The sequence below is a fragment of the Strix aluco genome, chromosome 6 (assembly GCF_031877795.1).
Source record: "Strix aluco isolate bStrAlu1 chromosome 6, bStrAlu1.hap1, whole genome shotgun sequence".
Classification (NCBI taxonomy): Eukaryota; Metazoa; Chordata; class Aves; order Strigiformes; family Strigidae; genus Strix; species Strix aluco.
The window spans coordinates 16,377,054-16,394,108 of NC_133936.1; the positions used below are offsets into that span (position 1 = coordinate 16,377,054).

Sequence of the window (17,055 nt, forward strand, 5' to 3'; positions counted from 1 at the left end):
CTCTCACTGTGGTCAAGACACTCAATTTCTCAAAAAAAAACTTCCCTAGCTGCCCCTATCTGTTGTCTCATTAATGTTGGAGATATTTTAAAGCATTTTGAGGATGAAAGGACGTATATTACCTAGCTCTATCCGCCTAAGATTACCAGATCATTTTTTTGCACATAATTGCATGCAATGTTCTGGGTTATAAATATGTGCCATGTGGACTCCCATGAGTTCAGTACAGGAACCATTTCAGAGAAGTAATTAAGATTGCTGTCTAATTCTCAGCGTTGCTGAACTTTCCTTCTCCCTTGCTTCTCCTTTTACCTCCTTTCTCTGTTTCATATAAATTCTTTTCTTCCCTTTTTACAACAATATTATTCCCACTTTTGTTTCTGGGAGCTTTACCTTTGATGTGAATCTCATGTAGTACCTGTAAGCATGTTGTGGTCTCTTGTAATGTCAGAATACTTTTGAAGGCATCTTTAGTGGAAAGTCTGAACTCTCAGATCTAAGGAGGAATAATTTCTTTCCTCCTGTCCTTTCTGGAGCTTGCTACCTATCTCTCTAATAACAAAAGATACCCAAAAGTAGAAGATATGTGGTGATCCATCTGCACTTGTCAGCTCACATGATAAGGAGAATATACCCCATTAGCAAACTTCCCATGCTTTTAATCCTCATTCTCCAAATGTTCCAACTGTTTCTAAGGTTTATAAATCTGAAATTCAAGGCCTGATTCATATGCCTATGAAGCTGAAATCCTCTTGGAGTTCAAAGGGAGTATCATGAGTGTGAAAGGTTGCAAAACATCCCAAAATTAACGTACCGGATACTCTGTTGATGCAAACTGATGTTGTTCCATTGATTTCACATATGCTATTCCAGTTTAGTGCTGAAAAAAATAGGTATAAAATATGTTACTTCGTTATAGTCTCCAATAGATTGATTGGTTTCTATCGATGTTATTGGAATCAGTGAGGAAAAACATCAATAATCTAATTTACAGAATTGAGACAAATGATACCTTGTAGTCCTGGCTCTACTTTACTGAACTTCTATAAGTAACATTTCCCCCCTTAGATATTTTTTTCAGAAATGCAGCTCAGAAAGTTGGTGGAAACAAATATAGATGATATTGGTATGTGAGTTTCTAGTGGAGATAATAATGAAGAAGTATGGATGCAAGATTAAGTTATAAAATTCTGTTAAGAAAGTTTTACGATATTAAGCCCTTTTTTTCAGAAAAAAATCTCCCTTGACCATAGTGAGTTACAGATCTAAAAGCAAAATTCTTACTTGCTTCAAGAACTGTTTTAAAAATATAGATTCTTTGACTGAGTTATCAGTCTCATAGTCCTTCAATAGCACATGAATATAATGGCCCAGACCGAGCAGGGGGAGAGTTTATCAGACTACCTCCATCAGTCTCTTCCTTAATAAGTGATTCTGTGATTCTATGAGTCTTAGCCTTCCACAAAACTAATTATTATTAGAAATCTTAGGTTAGTGCTATGCTATGTTTTTTCCAAAAATGCCCACCATGTGTAGTGAGGGGGAAATACCTCAAAACCTAAAAACTTTAATACAAAAATACCAGTGAGGTACTCCATACACTTTATAACAACCTCACTAGTTTTTAATAGATGGGCATAAAATAAACTCCACAAGTGGCATTAAGTATCACTTTTACTGGAAGTGACAGTGTATGATAAAGCATGGACTATTCTTATCTACTGAGAACAGTTACTTTCTGAAGCATGAACACATGGCAGGACAGTTCAGAAGAGCATTCACCCTGACATCCACTGAGGAGGCATGATTTCACAGTCACTAATTACCTGAGACGCATCTCCATGGCTCACTGCAATTCATGTAAGAATATGACCTAGCCCTGGGTGACCTTGGCATGGCCACACACCATAGTGCTACACCATACAGGGATAATAACTTATTATAGGACTAATTAACTTACACTGGAACTAATTCTCAGCAGGTACAATTAGGACAGGCATAGCACTGCACTGATTCAGCTGTACTTCTTCCAGTCCTTAAATAAGCTCATTGAGCTCTGACAAGGCTTCACTGATGTAGACATGCTCCCAAGGCAAAAATAAGTCTCTACAGGTGTACATGTATGTGGATTCCTATAGTTATATAGATATATGTATAAAATAAATGCATTTTTATTCAGACTTTTCCTTAATTGACTTTGCACTATTCTCTGGAAGAACAAACTGCTAGCGTAAAATACTTTATGACTAGTAATATTTCTTTTATTTATCTTCAATTGTCTTGTGTCTGGAAGTGTGGTGCTGTTACACTTCTGTCAATAAGACCTTCTGGAAACAAAATCAAAATGCTGCAGGAATCATATTTAGCATTAGCTCATCTAACCACAGTGCACTGGTCTTATTTCTATTCACAGTGAAGACATGGACTCTTCTTGATTTATCTCCATAAGGACAATTAAATGTTGTGTTTTGGAGAAGGGTGATAGGATATACGGATGAGCCTGTAGTTTGAAAAGAAGGGCTGTAAGTACTGGTAAGGTTTTACTGATCCTTTTTCTTTTTTTTATTAAGGAAAATATATACAAGTCAAGAGCAGGCCAAATGAGATAGCTTGCACTGAGAATTTCAATTTAAAGCCACAGCTTCTGAAGAGGTCACATTTCTACATTCACTTGGGTTCTTGCAGAGCATCATGGTCTGCCACTACCAGGATATCATTGGGCACATAGATTTTTTCCATTTACCAGGGAATACCTGTGTCCAAATAATCATTCCAAGAAAATGTAGATGTAGATGATCAGATCTTGAAGAAACACCAGTTTTCAATATTCATCAACAGGACAATCATCCTACCACTCCTAAAATGTACAGAACTGTACAGAGTAAAACACGAAAAAAATGTCCCTTTCAATAAAAGTAAAGGAATAAATAAAGTTCTAAGAGAATTCATTGGCAATGTGCTCAAGCTAAGCCAAGATGACTTTGCTACCAACAAAATGTGGCCTTTTCCTCTGTGTCTTTGCTCTTCATTAAGAAAACAATATTTCTCTACAGATAGAATTTTGATATGTTTTACACTCAATACTGTTTCTTTTAAGATTTATTCTTTGGGTCATTGTTCTTCATGCTGGAGACCTGTTAAAACAGCGTAGTCATGCAAGGAGAGGTGCACCTAGCACCAAGTAGACAAAGCTCGCCTTAACAAGTATTGAGACAAAAGGGATAAATTTTAAAATAGTAGCAGAAGCAAAAAAAAACCCCTTAATCTAGATTTACTGAGATCATCAGTCAGAGTTTTGATATTTTCCCTTCCTTATTCATTTAATCTGCTATTCACTGCTCTACTCTTCCCCCAGCAGACACTTTCATACTTCAGAGTTAAACCCTTAAATCATAATGTTGACAGCTGCTTTCTATCAGTGATTGTGATCCAGTAAAGAAGTCAGGTTTCTGACCAGGGAATATTTCATAAACACTTGTAAGAGAAGGGGATAATTGAATGATATAAGGTGGCAGTCAAACCTCAGTTTTAGCTTTAACAAACTCCACAGTATATTCAGACATGAAAATTAAAGTCAATAAAAGTGAGGATAGTTTTTATTTGGCAGGTGCTGATTTGAAACAAGAGATGTTGCACAGCAGGATAATAGATTTTCACTCAATGAAAAGGATAATTATAGAATAGAAGAAAACAGACTGAGGATATCACTAAACAGATATCTTAAAAGGACAGGTAAAATATCTGTTTAGTTTAATTTTATTTCTTCCACTCACTATTTTTTCTACTATTTTATCCACCCCCAAATTCATAATTATAGTTTAATTCACTTTACATTTTTTGTTGCTGAAAATCCAGATGCATTGTCTTGGTTGATCATCTAGTCTTTGTATAGTTTAAACTACAACAGTGGTGTCTTTAGGCCATCCTAGCCTAAGACAGATAGGATACCACACAACTGAATTGGATCATCTTTTTCATTTACCTCTTTATTTTTTGATGAAACAGAGAACCTTTAGACTGGATATCTCATTCTTACAGGGCTAAAGTTGTGTGAGTTGTATTCTATTCACAATAGTTATTCATGAACATTCTCTTCTTCTCAATAAAGATGACATAATCTATCCCTCAAGTGAAAAGTCTAAAAATCAGGAGTGCTAACCTTCCCAGATTAGGATTAGTGTCACCATTAAATATAGCTTTCACATATCAAGTGTGATTCTTGTATGGAGAGCAGCCATATTGCACCATGCTTTGGAAGAAGAATCGCCCTTGAATATGAAGCTAGTATTTAGTAAGAGTCATCATTATAAATCACTTTACAGAAGCTGGTGAAAAAACATTCATGAAACTGATAAACTATACATACATGCTTCTGAACATTCACAGCAGAAAAATAACCTATTTGGTATTCACACAGACACCTAGAAGTGCCAGCTTACCCCTCCCTCTCCCATGAGCAGCAGACACAAAACTCTCTCAAATTCAGAAATGGGTTTAATTGTGTGTTGGAAATGCACAAAGACTGTGTCTCCCATATAATCTACAGATTGGAAATCATTTACAGAAACTGTTGCATGGACAACACTAAGTCTAGATCTCTTTTTGGATGATTAACAGACAGAAAAGGGGAATGAAATTCATTAAATAAATTAATGAGTTAAGTTTTCTAGAATCCTAAAGAAACTTGATCAGGTTACTGTTTACTACAAGCTCTTATGCATTATGATGTATGTTACTACAGAGATTTCAGGGGTTTATATATTTGCTCATTTTATTTGGGGAGTTGCAGTGAATTTCATAACTGACTGCCCTGGCCTGTGTACATGTGTGACCAGACCCAAGAGAGTACAGGGTTATTTCTTTTCCCTTTAGTAGATAGATGGCAAATGAGTGTAGCACAAACATGTTCAAACTCCTGCTTAACCAAACTGATGTGACCAGAAGCCATGGTATAGAAGTGAAGGAACATGAACCCAGTCCCGACAGCAGTGTGGGTCTTTCAGTAGGGTACTGTGTTCATGAGTTATTCTTTCTGTAGTTCTTGAGCCAACTAGGTGTCTGCTACCTTAGGTGACTCTTCATCAAATTCCACTGTATAATGTCAACTACTCCACACAGGTTTCCAAGTCCTATGCTCTTAGTGAGTGCTAGTCTTTGAAGGTAGGACCTCTGGGTCTATGTTAAATTACATAGGGTTTTTCTGTGCAAAGATAATATGCCAATCATTCAAAAGTGTACCAACTCATTTTGAATTGAAGATGAGACTTTTGGAAAAGCTGTGACCACACATTTTTAATGATTTATTTGTCACAGTGTTCATGAAGCACTTCACATTGTACTAGAGGCATTGACTACCTTTTTTTCTGGAAAACTCAGATCAAGTACATTCTAAGTGAAGGGATATATATTGGTTTTCATATGTATTCCCTTTCTTCTATCACTAGTAGCTATCAGTACAAATAACAAGCTAAAAAAAGATCTAGGGAGTGAGAGGATTGTAAATAATGAGATTACTATTATGTAAACTACAAAAATGGTTTTTTAAATTTAAAAAAACATTTTATAAAACTGAACCCTCCGTGGAACTTTGTATTTCCACGGCAGATAAGTCTTGCAAAGGTAAGAGACTGACGGACTCTGGAGACAGAAGTCATTCATTAGAATCTGAGGTCTCAGCAATAGCTGTGCAAATTAGTCCATGTCGCTTTGTCTTTGTACTACCACCCAGAAGGAGAGAACAAAGAGATAAAACAGTCTGCATAGACCAGGGCAGGTCCAGACTGCCACTGGCAGGATAAATAGAAGAGGTTTCACAGTGGAGATTGTGACTGTCAAGGGCTCTTGATGTCTGCTCAGAAATAGGGCAGGGGGCACTAAATCCTTCTGAGTGAGATGGATATAAGCAATCATTTATCCTGTCCAAAGTAGTTGGGAGGGATCTTTTGGAGGGGAATATCCATCCCCTCTGACTACAGAAGATGACTGGCTTAAATTAAATGCCTGATTTTAGGAAGGCTAAAAGTAGTTGAAATTAAATCAATGTGTCTATGCAACCATCCCTAGGACAGTATAGGTTTCTGTTGATACTGATGAGATCAAATGAGGAGGAAAAGGGCATGATGCTTCATTAAAAAAATGTTTCCATGATAGATTTCAGTTTACAGAAGTCCAGTTCATTACATCTATGTTAAAACTTGAGCATTATGATGGTGCTGCTCTGACTCCCCACAATGTCCATGGCATTTAAACTCTCCACTTGTATTGATCTGCCCAACAGTACCCTTCAAGCACACAAAAAAAATGACTGAATCATTATCTTGCCATCAAAAGACGTATTTCAATGACTTTCCTTCAGGCATGAGCTACCCTTTGTGAAAGGAGTTGTCAAAAGGCCAAGGCCAAATGGCACAATTTGTAAATAAAGCTGTCAATCAGTCCATGGGGTCACAAGAGAATTGCTGCAAACAATTTGTTCTCTTTCTGCTCAGCTGTGGCAGCAGTTGTTATCTTAAAGGATACTAAAGACTCATGCCAGGTGTGTACTACATGTGAACCCAAGGAACTCAATTCTGTTCTGTCCCATTCCACCATTTTTCCTTTCACAAATCCAAACACAGTTCCCAGCCCAGCATCCTTTCTGGCTATGAAAAATGCTGCTGGACACCATCTGTATCTGTGACCCAGCTGTTGAGAAGAGAATAGGAAGTCTTCTCAAAGAGAAATAACTTCAGGGACAACAGATTTTCCCAAAGTTTCCTCTCTCTCTTTTTTCTCTTCCTCTTTATTAAATATGGAAGCGTGTGGGTTGAGTCAGAATGAAAGTTGGATATTTAAAGGCCTATAAACAAGGAAGCCCTAATTGTTCCTTGTCATCCAAATAATCTGTGATAATAAATGCCAATATCATCTTTTTTCTTTTTTCTTTTTTTTTTTCTCTACCTACACCCAGCTATTGTAGTTGTTTACATTTCTTTTTTGATTTTATTTTAGGGCTCATCACAAAAAGAATGAATGTATAAGGGGAACTGGGAATTGGAGAACATGAGAAACATGTAATAAATTAAGGTGAAGCAGGTATACAGTGGTTCATTGTGGGGAAAAAGAGGTAATTGCTTCATTCTTTTGTACCAGGTGTCTCCAGCCTTTTGCTTTTAGACTAAACTGTCCTCCCATTTTTCACGCTTGTAGATGTTTGTCAGATTGCTTCTCCATGATCAGAACACATACTGAACTCTCAGTGAGGTGTCCAGCATCATGATGAGCATCCTGAACAGCTCATCAAAAATAAAACATAACACCAAAATTTCCATTTACAGAAAGCGGTGGGTCCTAACTCCAGATTTGACCTCAATATTTCTATGACTATTATTTTTTAAAGGCTGGGCATATCTGAAGGATTTGAACAATCTTACAGGAAAGAAATGTGAGAAACAGGAATTGAGGTGAAATTTAAATGCTTTAACCTGGACTTCACTGGTATCCCATAATGCAAATTTCAATTCAAAGCACAACCTGCATGACCAACCTCAGTGTGTTCAACAACACGGTAGTCAGAACTTATCTGAGCATATTCATGTTGAAATATCCGTCCTCTTGATGAGGATTAAATTCTGTACTTCTCAGATTCCAGGAATCATATATTTGAGGGTTTGGGATTTTATGTCCCCAACAACTACGTTTGCAAAGATCAAACGTTTACAGTAATTAAAATGAAAGATAACTTCAAAACTGATAACTTTTAGAAACCTGAAATTCTTGATCTCTATTCTGCTTTCTTAGTAAGCAAAACAAGATTCTCAGTTGTTTTAAACCAGTATTGAGTTCTTGATTCATGCTAATTTTGAACTCATTTGACAACCTTATGTCATTCAGGAAACCAGGTTTATAAGACCAAAGATGCACCTCATTGATTTGATAATTTTAAAGTCTATTATTGCCTGTTCCCTTACTCTCGAAAGTTAACTTTTTTACCCAAGAGAAAGGTGAAAAATCCATTAGAAACCCCATTTACTGTGGGTGCACTCTAAGTGTGGAAGAAAAAGTAGAATTATCAAAAGCCACTACATATAATAAATGGAAAATATTGCTACAGGCAAATGCGTATACAGCTAAGAGCACCAGTACACATAATCCAGTTATAAATATAAATATGACTTTCTGCTTTATCATTAAAAAAGCAATGTTGGTATCAATTCTGAAGCACCTTTCTTATGCTCATAAAAAATGTAGCAAGTCTTCAGTAGGATTTAATAAATAATAAACAGACAGCAGTCTAGTGGATGGAGGTGATGAATAACCAAAAGGAAGAGACTAAATACAATATTTGTGTATAATTAAAACACTGAGCTACTGCTGGTTGATTTGATTAATGGCACCTTCTTAATTATAAAGTGTCTTTACTTATAATTTAAGACTACGACAAAATGTCTTTTGCTCATCCAGAAGCATGAGACAGTGGAGAGATGAAGTGTTTTATTATCTTCCTTGAATAAAGATGAGTTCTAATATAAGGCAAGAACTACAATGCCAAAGTGCATAGGAGGTTAAGGAATCTACAGGTTAGAACTCACAACCAGTAGATGGCACTCATTTTATTTAATTCCATTCTACTAAACTAAAGCAAACTTCCTTTCTCTTCTGCAATATTTTATTGTTTTTTAAATAGAGGGCAACTGCTGCTGAAGGAAAATAAAGTTTTGGAGAATATATTTAAAGATTTGGTCTCATGTTGCGTGTTAAAAAGGAGAAGGAAAGAGGTTCAAAGTGTTTCAACATTTCCAAAACAAAGCATTCAAATTACAAAACCAGACAAGGAAACAAACGAGGACAAAGTTAGAAATAAACAAAAAAATAGTACAGAAGCTTATCTCAATTTAAATTAAATGTTTCTGGAAGACCTACAATGAAATATCACTTCTTTTTTTTTTCTTTTTTTTTTTTTTTCCAAAAACCACCCTTTAAAAATATTTTTAAGTTGATGAAAACCAATTTTCCTCCTCACCACTCTTTCAATCAGCAGATCTATTGCAAACCGGTATCATTGTTTGAATAACAGAAATGTCACTTCTCAGTTTAGACTGGAAACTCTCAACATCTGCTGTCCATATCAAATTCAGCATATAACCCCAGTCCCAAGGAGGGTCCCTTCCTTTGATGCTGGAAACGCTTCAGTTCTTCCATGTTTCAAGTTCAGCCAGAACTGCTACAAGAGCAGGGACAATTTCAATTCTGACTTCTATTCTAGAAGCCAACAAGTAGACAAGGAATTCATAAGGTCATCAATAAGCAGCTACTTTCAGATCATACCTTATTGATATCTCTAGAATTACATGTGCAACCATTCATGTTTTCTCTAGGGTCCATCTATTGGATTGGTGTGTCTTTTTTGTTTATACTCAACAGTGCCTTAACACATGGTTAGTACCACTGGAACTGTGAGCATTATTTCACAGAATCACAGAATCATCTAGGTTGGAAAAGACCTTGAAGATCATCTAGCCCAACCGTTAACCTAACACTGACCGTTCTCAACTACACCATATCCCTAAGTGCTATGTCAACCCAACTCTTAAACACCTCGAGGGATGGGGACTCCACCACCTCCCTGGGCAGCTCATTCCAACGCCTAACAACCCCTTCTGGAAAGAAATACTTCCTAATATCCAGTCTAAACCTTCCCTGGTGCAACTTGAGGCCATTATCTCTTGGCCTATCACTTGTTACTTTGTTAAAGACTCATCCCCAGCTCTCTGCAACCTCCTTTCAGACAGCTGTAGAGGGCGATGAGGTCTCCCCTCAGCCTCCTCTTCTCCAGACTAAACAACCCCAGTTCCCTCAGCCACTCTTCGTACGACGTGTGCTCCAGACCCTGCACCAGCTTTGTTGCCCTTCTCTGGACACGCTCGAGTAATTCAATGTCCTTTTTGTAGTGAGGGGCCCAAAACTGAACACAGTAATCGAGGTGCGGCCTCACCAGTGCCGAGTACAGGGGTAAGATCACTTCCCTGTCCCTGCTGGCCATGCTATTTCTGGTACAAGCCAGGATACCATTGGCTTCTTGGCCACCTGGGCACACTGCTGGCTCATGTTCAGCCGGCTGTCAATCAACACCCCCAGGTCCCTCTCTGACTGGCAGCTCTCCAGCCACTCCTCCCCAAGCCTGTAGCGCTGCTGGGGGTTGTTGTGGCCAAAGTGCAGCACCCGGCATTTGGCCTTTTTGAAGCTCATACAGTTGGCCTTAGTCCATCGCTCCAGCCTGTCCAGATCTCTCTGCAGAGCCTCCCTACCCTCGAGCAGATCAACACTCCCACTCAACTTGGTGTTGTCTGCAAACTTACTGAGGGTGCACTCAATCACCTTGTCTAGATCATCAATAAAGATGTTAAACAGGAGTGGCCCCAAAACCGAGCCCTGGGGGACACCACTCATGACCAGCCGCCAACTGGATTTAACTCCGTTCACCACAACTCTTTGGGCCCAGCCATTCAGCCACTTTTTTACCCAGTGAACCGTGTGCCCATCCAAGCCATGAGCAGCCAGTTTTGCCAGGAGAATGCTGTGGGAAATGATGTCAAAGGCCTTACTGAAGTCAAGGTAAACAACATCCACAGCCTTTCCCTCATCCAATAAGCAGGTCGTCCTGTCGTAGAAGGAGGTCAGGTTTGTCAAGCAGGACCTGCCTTTCATAAACCCATGCTGACTGGGCCTGATCATCCGGTTGTCCCGCATGTGTTGTGTGATGGTACTCTGGATGAGCTGCTCCATCAGCTTCCCGGGCACTGAAGTAAAGCGGACAGGCCTACAATTTCCCGGATCATACTTCCGACCCTTCTTATAGATGGGGGTCACATTGGCCAATTTCCAATCTTTCGGGACCTCCCCGGTCATCCAGGACTGCTGGTAAATGATGGAAAGCGGCTTGGTGAACACCCCAGCCAGCTCCTTCAGCACCCTCAGGTGTATCCCATCTGGTCCCATAGACTTGTGTATGTCTATGTGATGCAGTAGGTCACTATCTCCTCCTGGATTGGGGCGGGGGTGTTCTTCCAGTCTCTGTCTTCTAGCTGAGGAGGCTGGATTCTCTCAATACAACTAGTCTTGCTATTAAAGACTGAGGCAAAGAAGGCGTTAAGCACCTCAGCCTTTTCCTCATCACTCATTGCCATGTTTTCTCCTGCGTCTAGCAGGGGATGGAGGCTCTCCCTGGTCTTTCTTTTGCTGTTGATGTACTTACAGAAATATTTCTTTTTATCCTTGATTTCTGAAGCCAGATTAATTTCCAGCTGGGCTTTAGACCTCCTGATTTCCACCCTGCATAGCCTCACAGCATCTTTGTAATCATTGTGAGTGGCTAGCCCCTTCTTCCAAAGGTCATAAACTCTCCTTTTCTCCCTGAGTTGCAGCCAAAGTTCCCTGTTCAGCCAGGGTGGCCTTCTCTGCCACCAGCTTCTCTTACAGCACCTGGGGACAGCCTGCTCCTGTGCCATTAAGATTTACTTCTTAAAGAGTGTCCAGCCTTCCTGGGCCCCTATACCCTCAGGACCGTCTCCCAAGGGATTCTGTCAAGCAGTTGCCTAAACAAGTCAGTGTCAGCCCTTTGGAAGTCCAGGATGTCAGTTCTGTTGCCCCCTCTCCTGGCCGCTCTAAGAATAGAGAACTCTATTATTTCATGATCCCTGTGCCCTAGTCGTCCTCCAACCGCCACATCATCCATCAGTCCTTCTCTGTTCACAAAGAGGAGGTCCAGCAGGGCACCTTCTCTGTTCAGTTCACTCACCAGCGGTGTCAGGAAGTTATCTTCCACACATTCCAGGAGCCTCCGGGACTGGTCCCGCTCTGCTGTGTTGTATTTCCAGCAGATGTCTGGGAAGTTAAAGTCTCCCACAAGAACAAGGGTAAGCGATCGTGAGATTTCTCCTAAGTGCCTATAGAATATTTCATCCACCTCTCTGTCCTGGTTGGGTGGCCTATAATAGACTCCCACTACGACATCTGCCCTGTTGGCCTTCCCCCTGATTCTAATGCAAAGACACTCCACCCTGTCTTCACTATACTTGTGCTCAAAGCAATCATAACAGTCCCTAACATACAGCGCCACCCCACCGCCTCTCCTTCTTTGTCTATCCCTTCTAAAGAGCTTATAGCCATCAACTGGTGCATTCCAGTCGTGGGAGATATCCTACCACATTTCTGTGATAGCCACTACATCGTAATTTTCCTGTTGCATCATGGCTTCAAGCTCCTCTTATTTGTTATCCATGCTGTTTACATTGGAATAGATGCCCTTCAGATGGGCTGATGTCCCCAGCACCTTTTTGCATTTAGAGGTCCTAGTCCCAGCCTGACCTTTCACAGGTGTTACCATCGTTACTGATCCATCAACATCCCTTTCATCTTTGTTGTGCTGCATGTCTCCATCCCTTGCCTCCACTGAGATGGCAGGGTGAGGGTCATTGCTGGCAGACCAGCCCACAAATTCTGATAATCTTCTCTGGGGCTTATATCTGGGAGTTCCAGTTTTGTCCCCTTCCCCTTTCAAATCTAGTTTAAAGCTCTCTCAATGAGAGAAGTTAGCTGAACTCCTGACCCAAGATCCTTTTCCCCCTCTGGGACACGTGCATCCCATCTGTTGCCAAAAGTTCTGGCATCCTGTATACTAACCCGTGATTGAAAAATCCAAAGCCCTGCCAGTAACACCAGTCTCGGAGCCACAAGTTCATTTGTTGACTTCTATAATCTTCCTCATCCATCCCTGCAACTGAACAGATAGAGGAGAACACTATTTGTGCCCCCGACCCCTTAACCAGTTTCCCCAAGGCCCTGAAATCTCTCTTCATTGATTTTGGACTTCAAATTTGCAGGGTATGCTCTACTACAAGCTAGTACACCAAAAGTCAGAACGAAGAGGGTATAACTACTTTTAGGTTTCAGGGCCCCGGGCTGGTTTCATGTTTCCTGGAAAGGGAGCAAGCTGGTAGCACGGCAGCTCTGGACACTGCCCAGAAACAGTGAGCAGAACCAATGCAGACAACTAAGCTACCAGCTACTCACATCATTTTCTACAGCACGGTGGGTTTTCTCTAAATTTAATTTAAGTATTAAATAGATCTTAGTTTATTTACTAAACTTCTTGGTTATTGAAAAAAAATTGAAATAATTAAGTAATAAAAATAATTAAGTATAACAAATTTGAAATAACATCTGCCTTCAGGTCTCAATAAGATCACTCCATGCTTGGGGGAGAGATAGAAAAAGAGAGAGAGAAAGCAAATTAGTCCAATGCTAGAAAAATATTTTTAGCAAGCAAACTATGAATGAAATAACCTGTTCTATGGGTAAGATATTAGCTAGCCTTTAATCTTTTCTCTCTGAATAGACTGATCAGTGCCTGTTTGGTGGAGTTCTAATAACAAATACCATTTCACAAAAGGAGACTGTGAAACAAGATTCTTCTTGAAATGCAGCCAAAAATGTCTGGATTTTTATGGAGCAATCAAATTTACTCTGGCTACCCCTGGTACAAAACTGACCTCTAATAAAACTGAGCTTATGTCCTAGCTGTATAGGTGTTTAGGAGGATGCTATCACATTACATTTTTTCCCCATTCCTAGCAGAGTATGTATTGGATTAAGAAATGAGGAAGCACTAAATACTTAACCTTGCTGTATTTGACAGCATTTTCAATTAATACATGTGCAGGATTTAGAAGAAACATGCCTAGCTGAAACCTAAATTCAAAGGAACACAAACTTTGATGCTTAGAGATCTGATCTTTTACATCTGTCTGTTATACATACAATGTAGTAAAGCAGAACCTGACATTTCTCTTTGTCCAGAGTTACCTCCTGGTCTAGAGTGGCAATGCATGGTGTTGAGCAAATAAGTAATGATGCAGTGGACTGTAAAAGGCCAAGGCTGGGCTGAACAATGCAGAGCGTAGGAAAGCAAAGGCTCCACCACCCTCTATTTCCATCCTAACCAAACCTGGAGATGACAGTGTGTACTGTGGTCAGGCACCCCAGAGATTTATATGTGAACTGTCTAAGTATGTGAACTTCTGTTCATTTATTTATCCACAGCCATGCATGCTCCTGCTTTCCCTTCTTCTACGTGAAATCTACTGAAAGCCCAGAGCAATGGCATCTGGATTTGTCACAGGTCTCAGAGAAACATCCAGCTAAGATTCCTAGAAATGCACAAAGGTCTTGAATGAACTGAAAGAGGTCATGAGTTTGTTGCTGTTGCACACCATCCAGCTAGGCACACACCTAGTTGGGCAGTCCAGACTTTCCCAGTCTGGAGAGCATTGAAGATTTCAGTTTAGTGATGGTGTGGTAGGTAGGACTCAACCTCATTAGAGGTTGCACCACTCTCTAACAAGAGTCAGGCTTGCGAGTCTGTGAAGTTAACAATTTCCCTTAAAAAAACATTGACCTAAATCAAAAGTCAGCAAGACTCAGACTAACTTATCATGGGTACAGGACCACTCAAAGTGAATAATTCTTAACAGATGTATTGGAAATCAATTGAAAATCTTTAACCTTTCAGACAGCCTCATTACAGGAACCCAGTACCCTCTCTGGTGCAAATGCCTGTCAGATGCTCAACTAGAGCAGGATATGATGGGCACTTAGAAAGGAACAGAGTCATTCACTCTGTAGATCCCTCTTCTTTATGTTATTAATTTCTACTTATGTGTGATGTATCAGCAAAATGGAGATTCTTCATTATTTACTGCATGGAAAAGTACAGATATTTGGGGCTGAGGAGGTTTTCTTTTTCATTTAGTAACTGGCAGCCTACTATTTTCAGTGACTCATCTGACTGATTAAATTAATATTTAAGTATTTCAGTAAATTAATATTTTGTTCACTGGTCTTTTGAGTCTTTACAAAAAACAACAAGAAGATTAAATAAAGCACCAAAGACAAGATTAACTATTTGATCACAGAAGCACTCTAGTTTTTAAGCAGTGTGTGGAAAACACTTTCACTGCTATTCCTGTCCATCCTTTTTCATATTTCACAGAAGACTGCACATGTGTTTTGGTAAAAGTGAGCAACAATTTTGGTGCCCCTCTTAAGGAACTAAGTCGGGTGATTTGCAGAAACAGACTCTACAGCTCAGAGAATTATAAAGCAGGTATGTTTACTCCAGCACCGGGGTACAACGGATTTCTTCACAAAGCACATTTTACCAAAAACGTATAGAGTGTGGATATACATATTCATTGGATTACATAATACAAATATACATATGCATAAGAAAGGCTGGGTTAGTTCAAAAGGCTGGGTTAGTTCAAAAGGCTGGTGTCAGCAGTTTATGTTCTCTTTGCACCTGCACATTGCCTCTGGTGATCGTCTCCAGGGTCTTTTGGAGGAAGGCTCGTAGTCTTTCTCACCTTGTACTTTTCCTCAGAGTATGCGCAGGTTCTCTTAGCCAATTTCTTGAACAACAAGAGTGATTTCAGCCAGTTTACTCATTCTATCTTATCTAAAAGTGCCAGTGTATCAATTTCTACCATCCATATATGGCTATCTATTCATTACAAAGACTAAACTAGTTAGAGCACATCTGCTTTCCAAGGACAAGAAACATACTTTTGCCGAAGATAGTAATTCTTGGTAAACTTCCACAGAAAACTGCCTTCTTTTGATGAACACAGTAGCAGTAGCCCTTGGTAAGCTTCCACAGAACAGTCAGGGCAAGCAGGATTATTAAGCAATATTCAGAAGTTGTTATAAGTTGCTATAAGTAAATAAGTTGCAAAGTAGGTGATAATCTCCTTGTATTAGGGTGTTTCTGTCTTGCACGGTAAAAAATAATGCTCAGTTACCCAAACTACTTCTGAAAACCCATTTCCCAGATGATTTGCCCAATGGTACTCTATGTTACCACTATTAAATTGCCCTAAGCAAGTCAGCTTGTCTGTCTTGAAACAACTTTCCTAAATACAGAGCAGAAACTGTCACAACTACTAAACCTTTGTATTCCGTGGCTGTTGGCAGAGTAGTGCCAAAAGCCAAGCAGGGCTTTACTGTGAGAGCATTAAAAAAGAGTTGTCATGGCAATGTTTGGACTATTTTTTTTTTTTTTGGTGTCACATGGGCAGCAATTATTGATTACTGAAGGTTTTGTAAACAAGCCCACATATTGTCACTGTGGGTGGTGTATTAATTATTAAGTAAACAAGAGAAAATAAATGTGTGCAAAGTATTGTTATTACAAGCAGTAGGAGCCATTTATCATGGTGCCATATGAATTCAAACTGAACAGAAGTGATAATTGAATCCCTTAGTTAATACCATTCCTCTGACAGAGGATCCCTGGGAAGCATGATTGTTAATTGATTGCCTTGTATGATTAAAAATGCAGAAATAAACCTCAGCAATATTTCACATAATTCAGTTCATGTGAATTTACATCAGGAATGGTCTTTGGTCCAGATTAATAAAATAGGTTATTGAGATTTGAATATCATGTTTATTTTTTTCATAGTATAATATTCCCTTTGTTCTAGACAGTGTCAATACACAACACAAGATGCTCCCACAGTTGTCATCTGTCCTGATTTTTGTCATGGGATTTGCAACCCACAATAATTTTTTTAGAGCTTATTTGCAGGAATCATATTGTTATCAGACAACCTCAACTTTTATTAAAAAGTGAAAATGCATTCTACTCCTCATAACTTTGGCTACCTGCAAAATGTCAACCTGAGACAATCAGTAGCAAAGAAAAACAGGAAATGAAGTTTTAGGATTTAAGAATGGGGAAGGCAAGTCCTGATTGATGAACACTTATATCAATGTGCTTTTATTTTCCACTGTCATGATGCTGTAATTGAAATGGAAAAATCGTAATCGAAATAGAGTAGTAATGTCTCTCTCTTTCTTCTAATAAATTAATACTCAAAAAAAGGATGTGATTTATCTAATGTCTCAGACAGTCTGTGGCACAGACCAGAAACAAACCCAACTTCTTTGTCACAAGACTGCCCTCCTTTTCAAATCAGCATTACCCAGTGCTGAGTAATGTAAACCAGTAGAGTTTGT

General features: G+C 39.3%; 1 long non-coding RNA gene across 1 annotated transcript in view; it reads right to left on the reverse strand.

The window, feature by feature from the left end:
• Window positions 1–824: 824 nt before the first annotated feature.
• Window positions 825–17,055, reverse strand: part of LOC141925153 (uncharacterized) — a 65,386-nt gene continuing 49,155 nt past the window's right edge. Inside the window, exon 3 of the long non-coding RNA XR_012623772.1 lies at window positions 825–880. This is a non-coding gene — a long non-coding RNA (uncharacterized LOC141925153). The remainder of the gene's footprint in view (window positions 881–17,055) is intronic.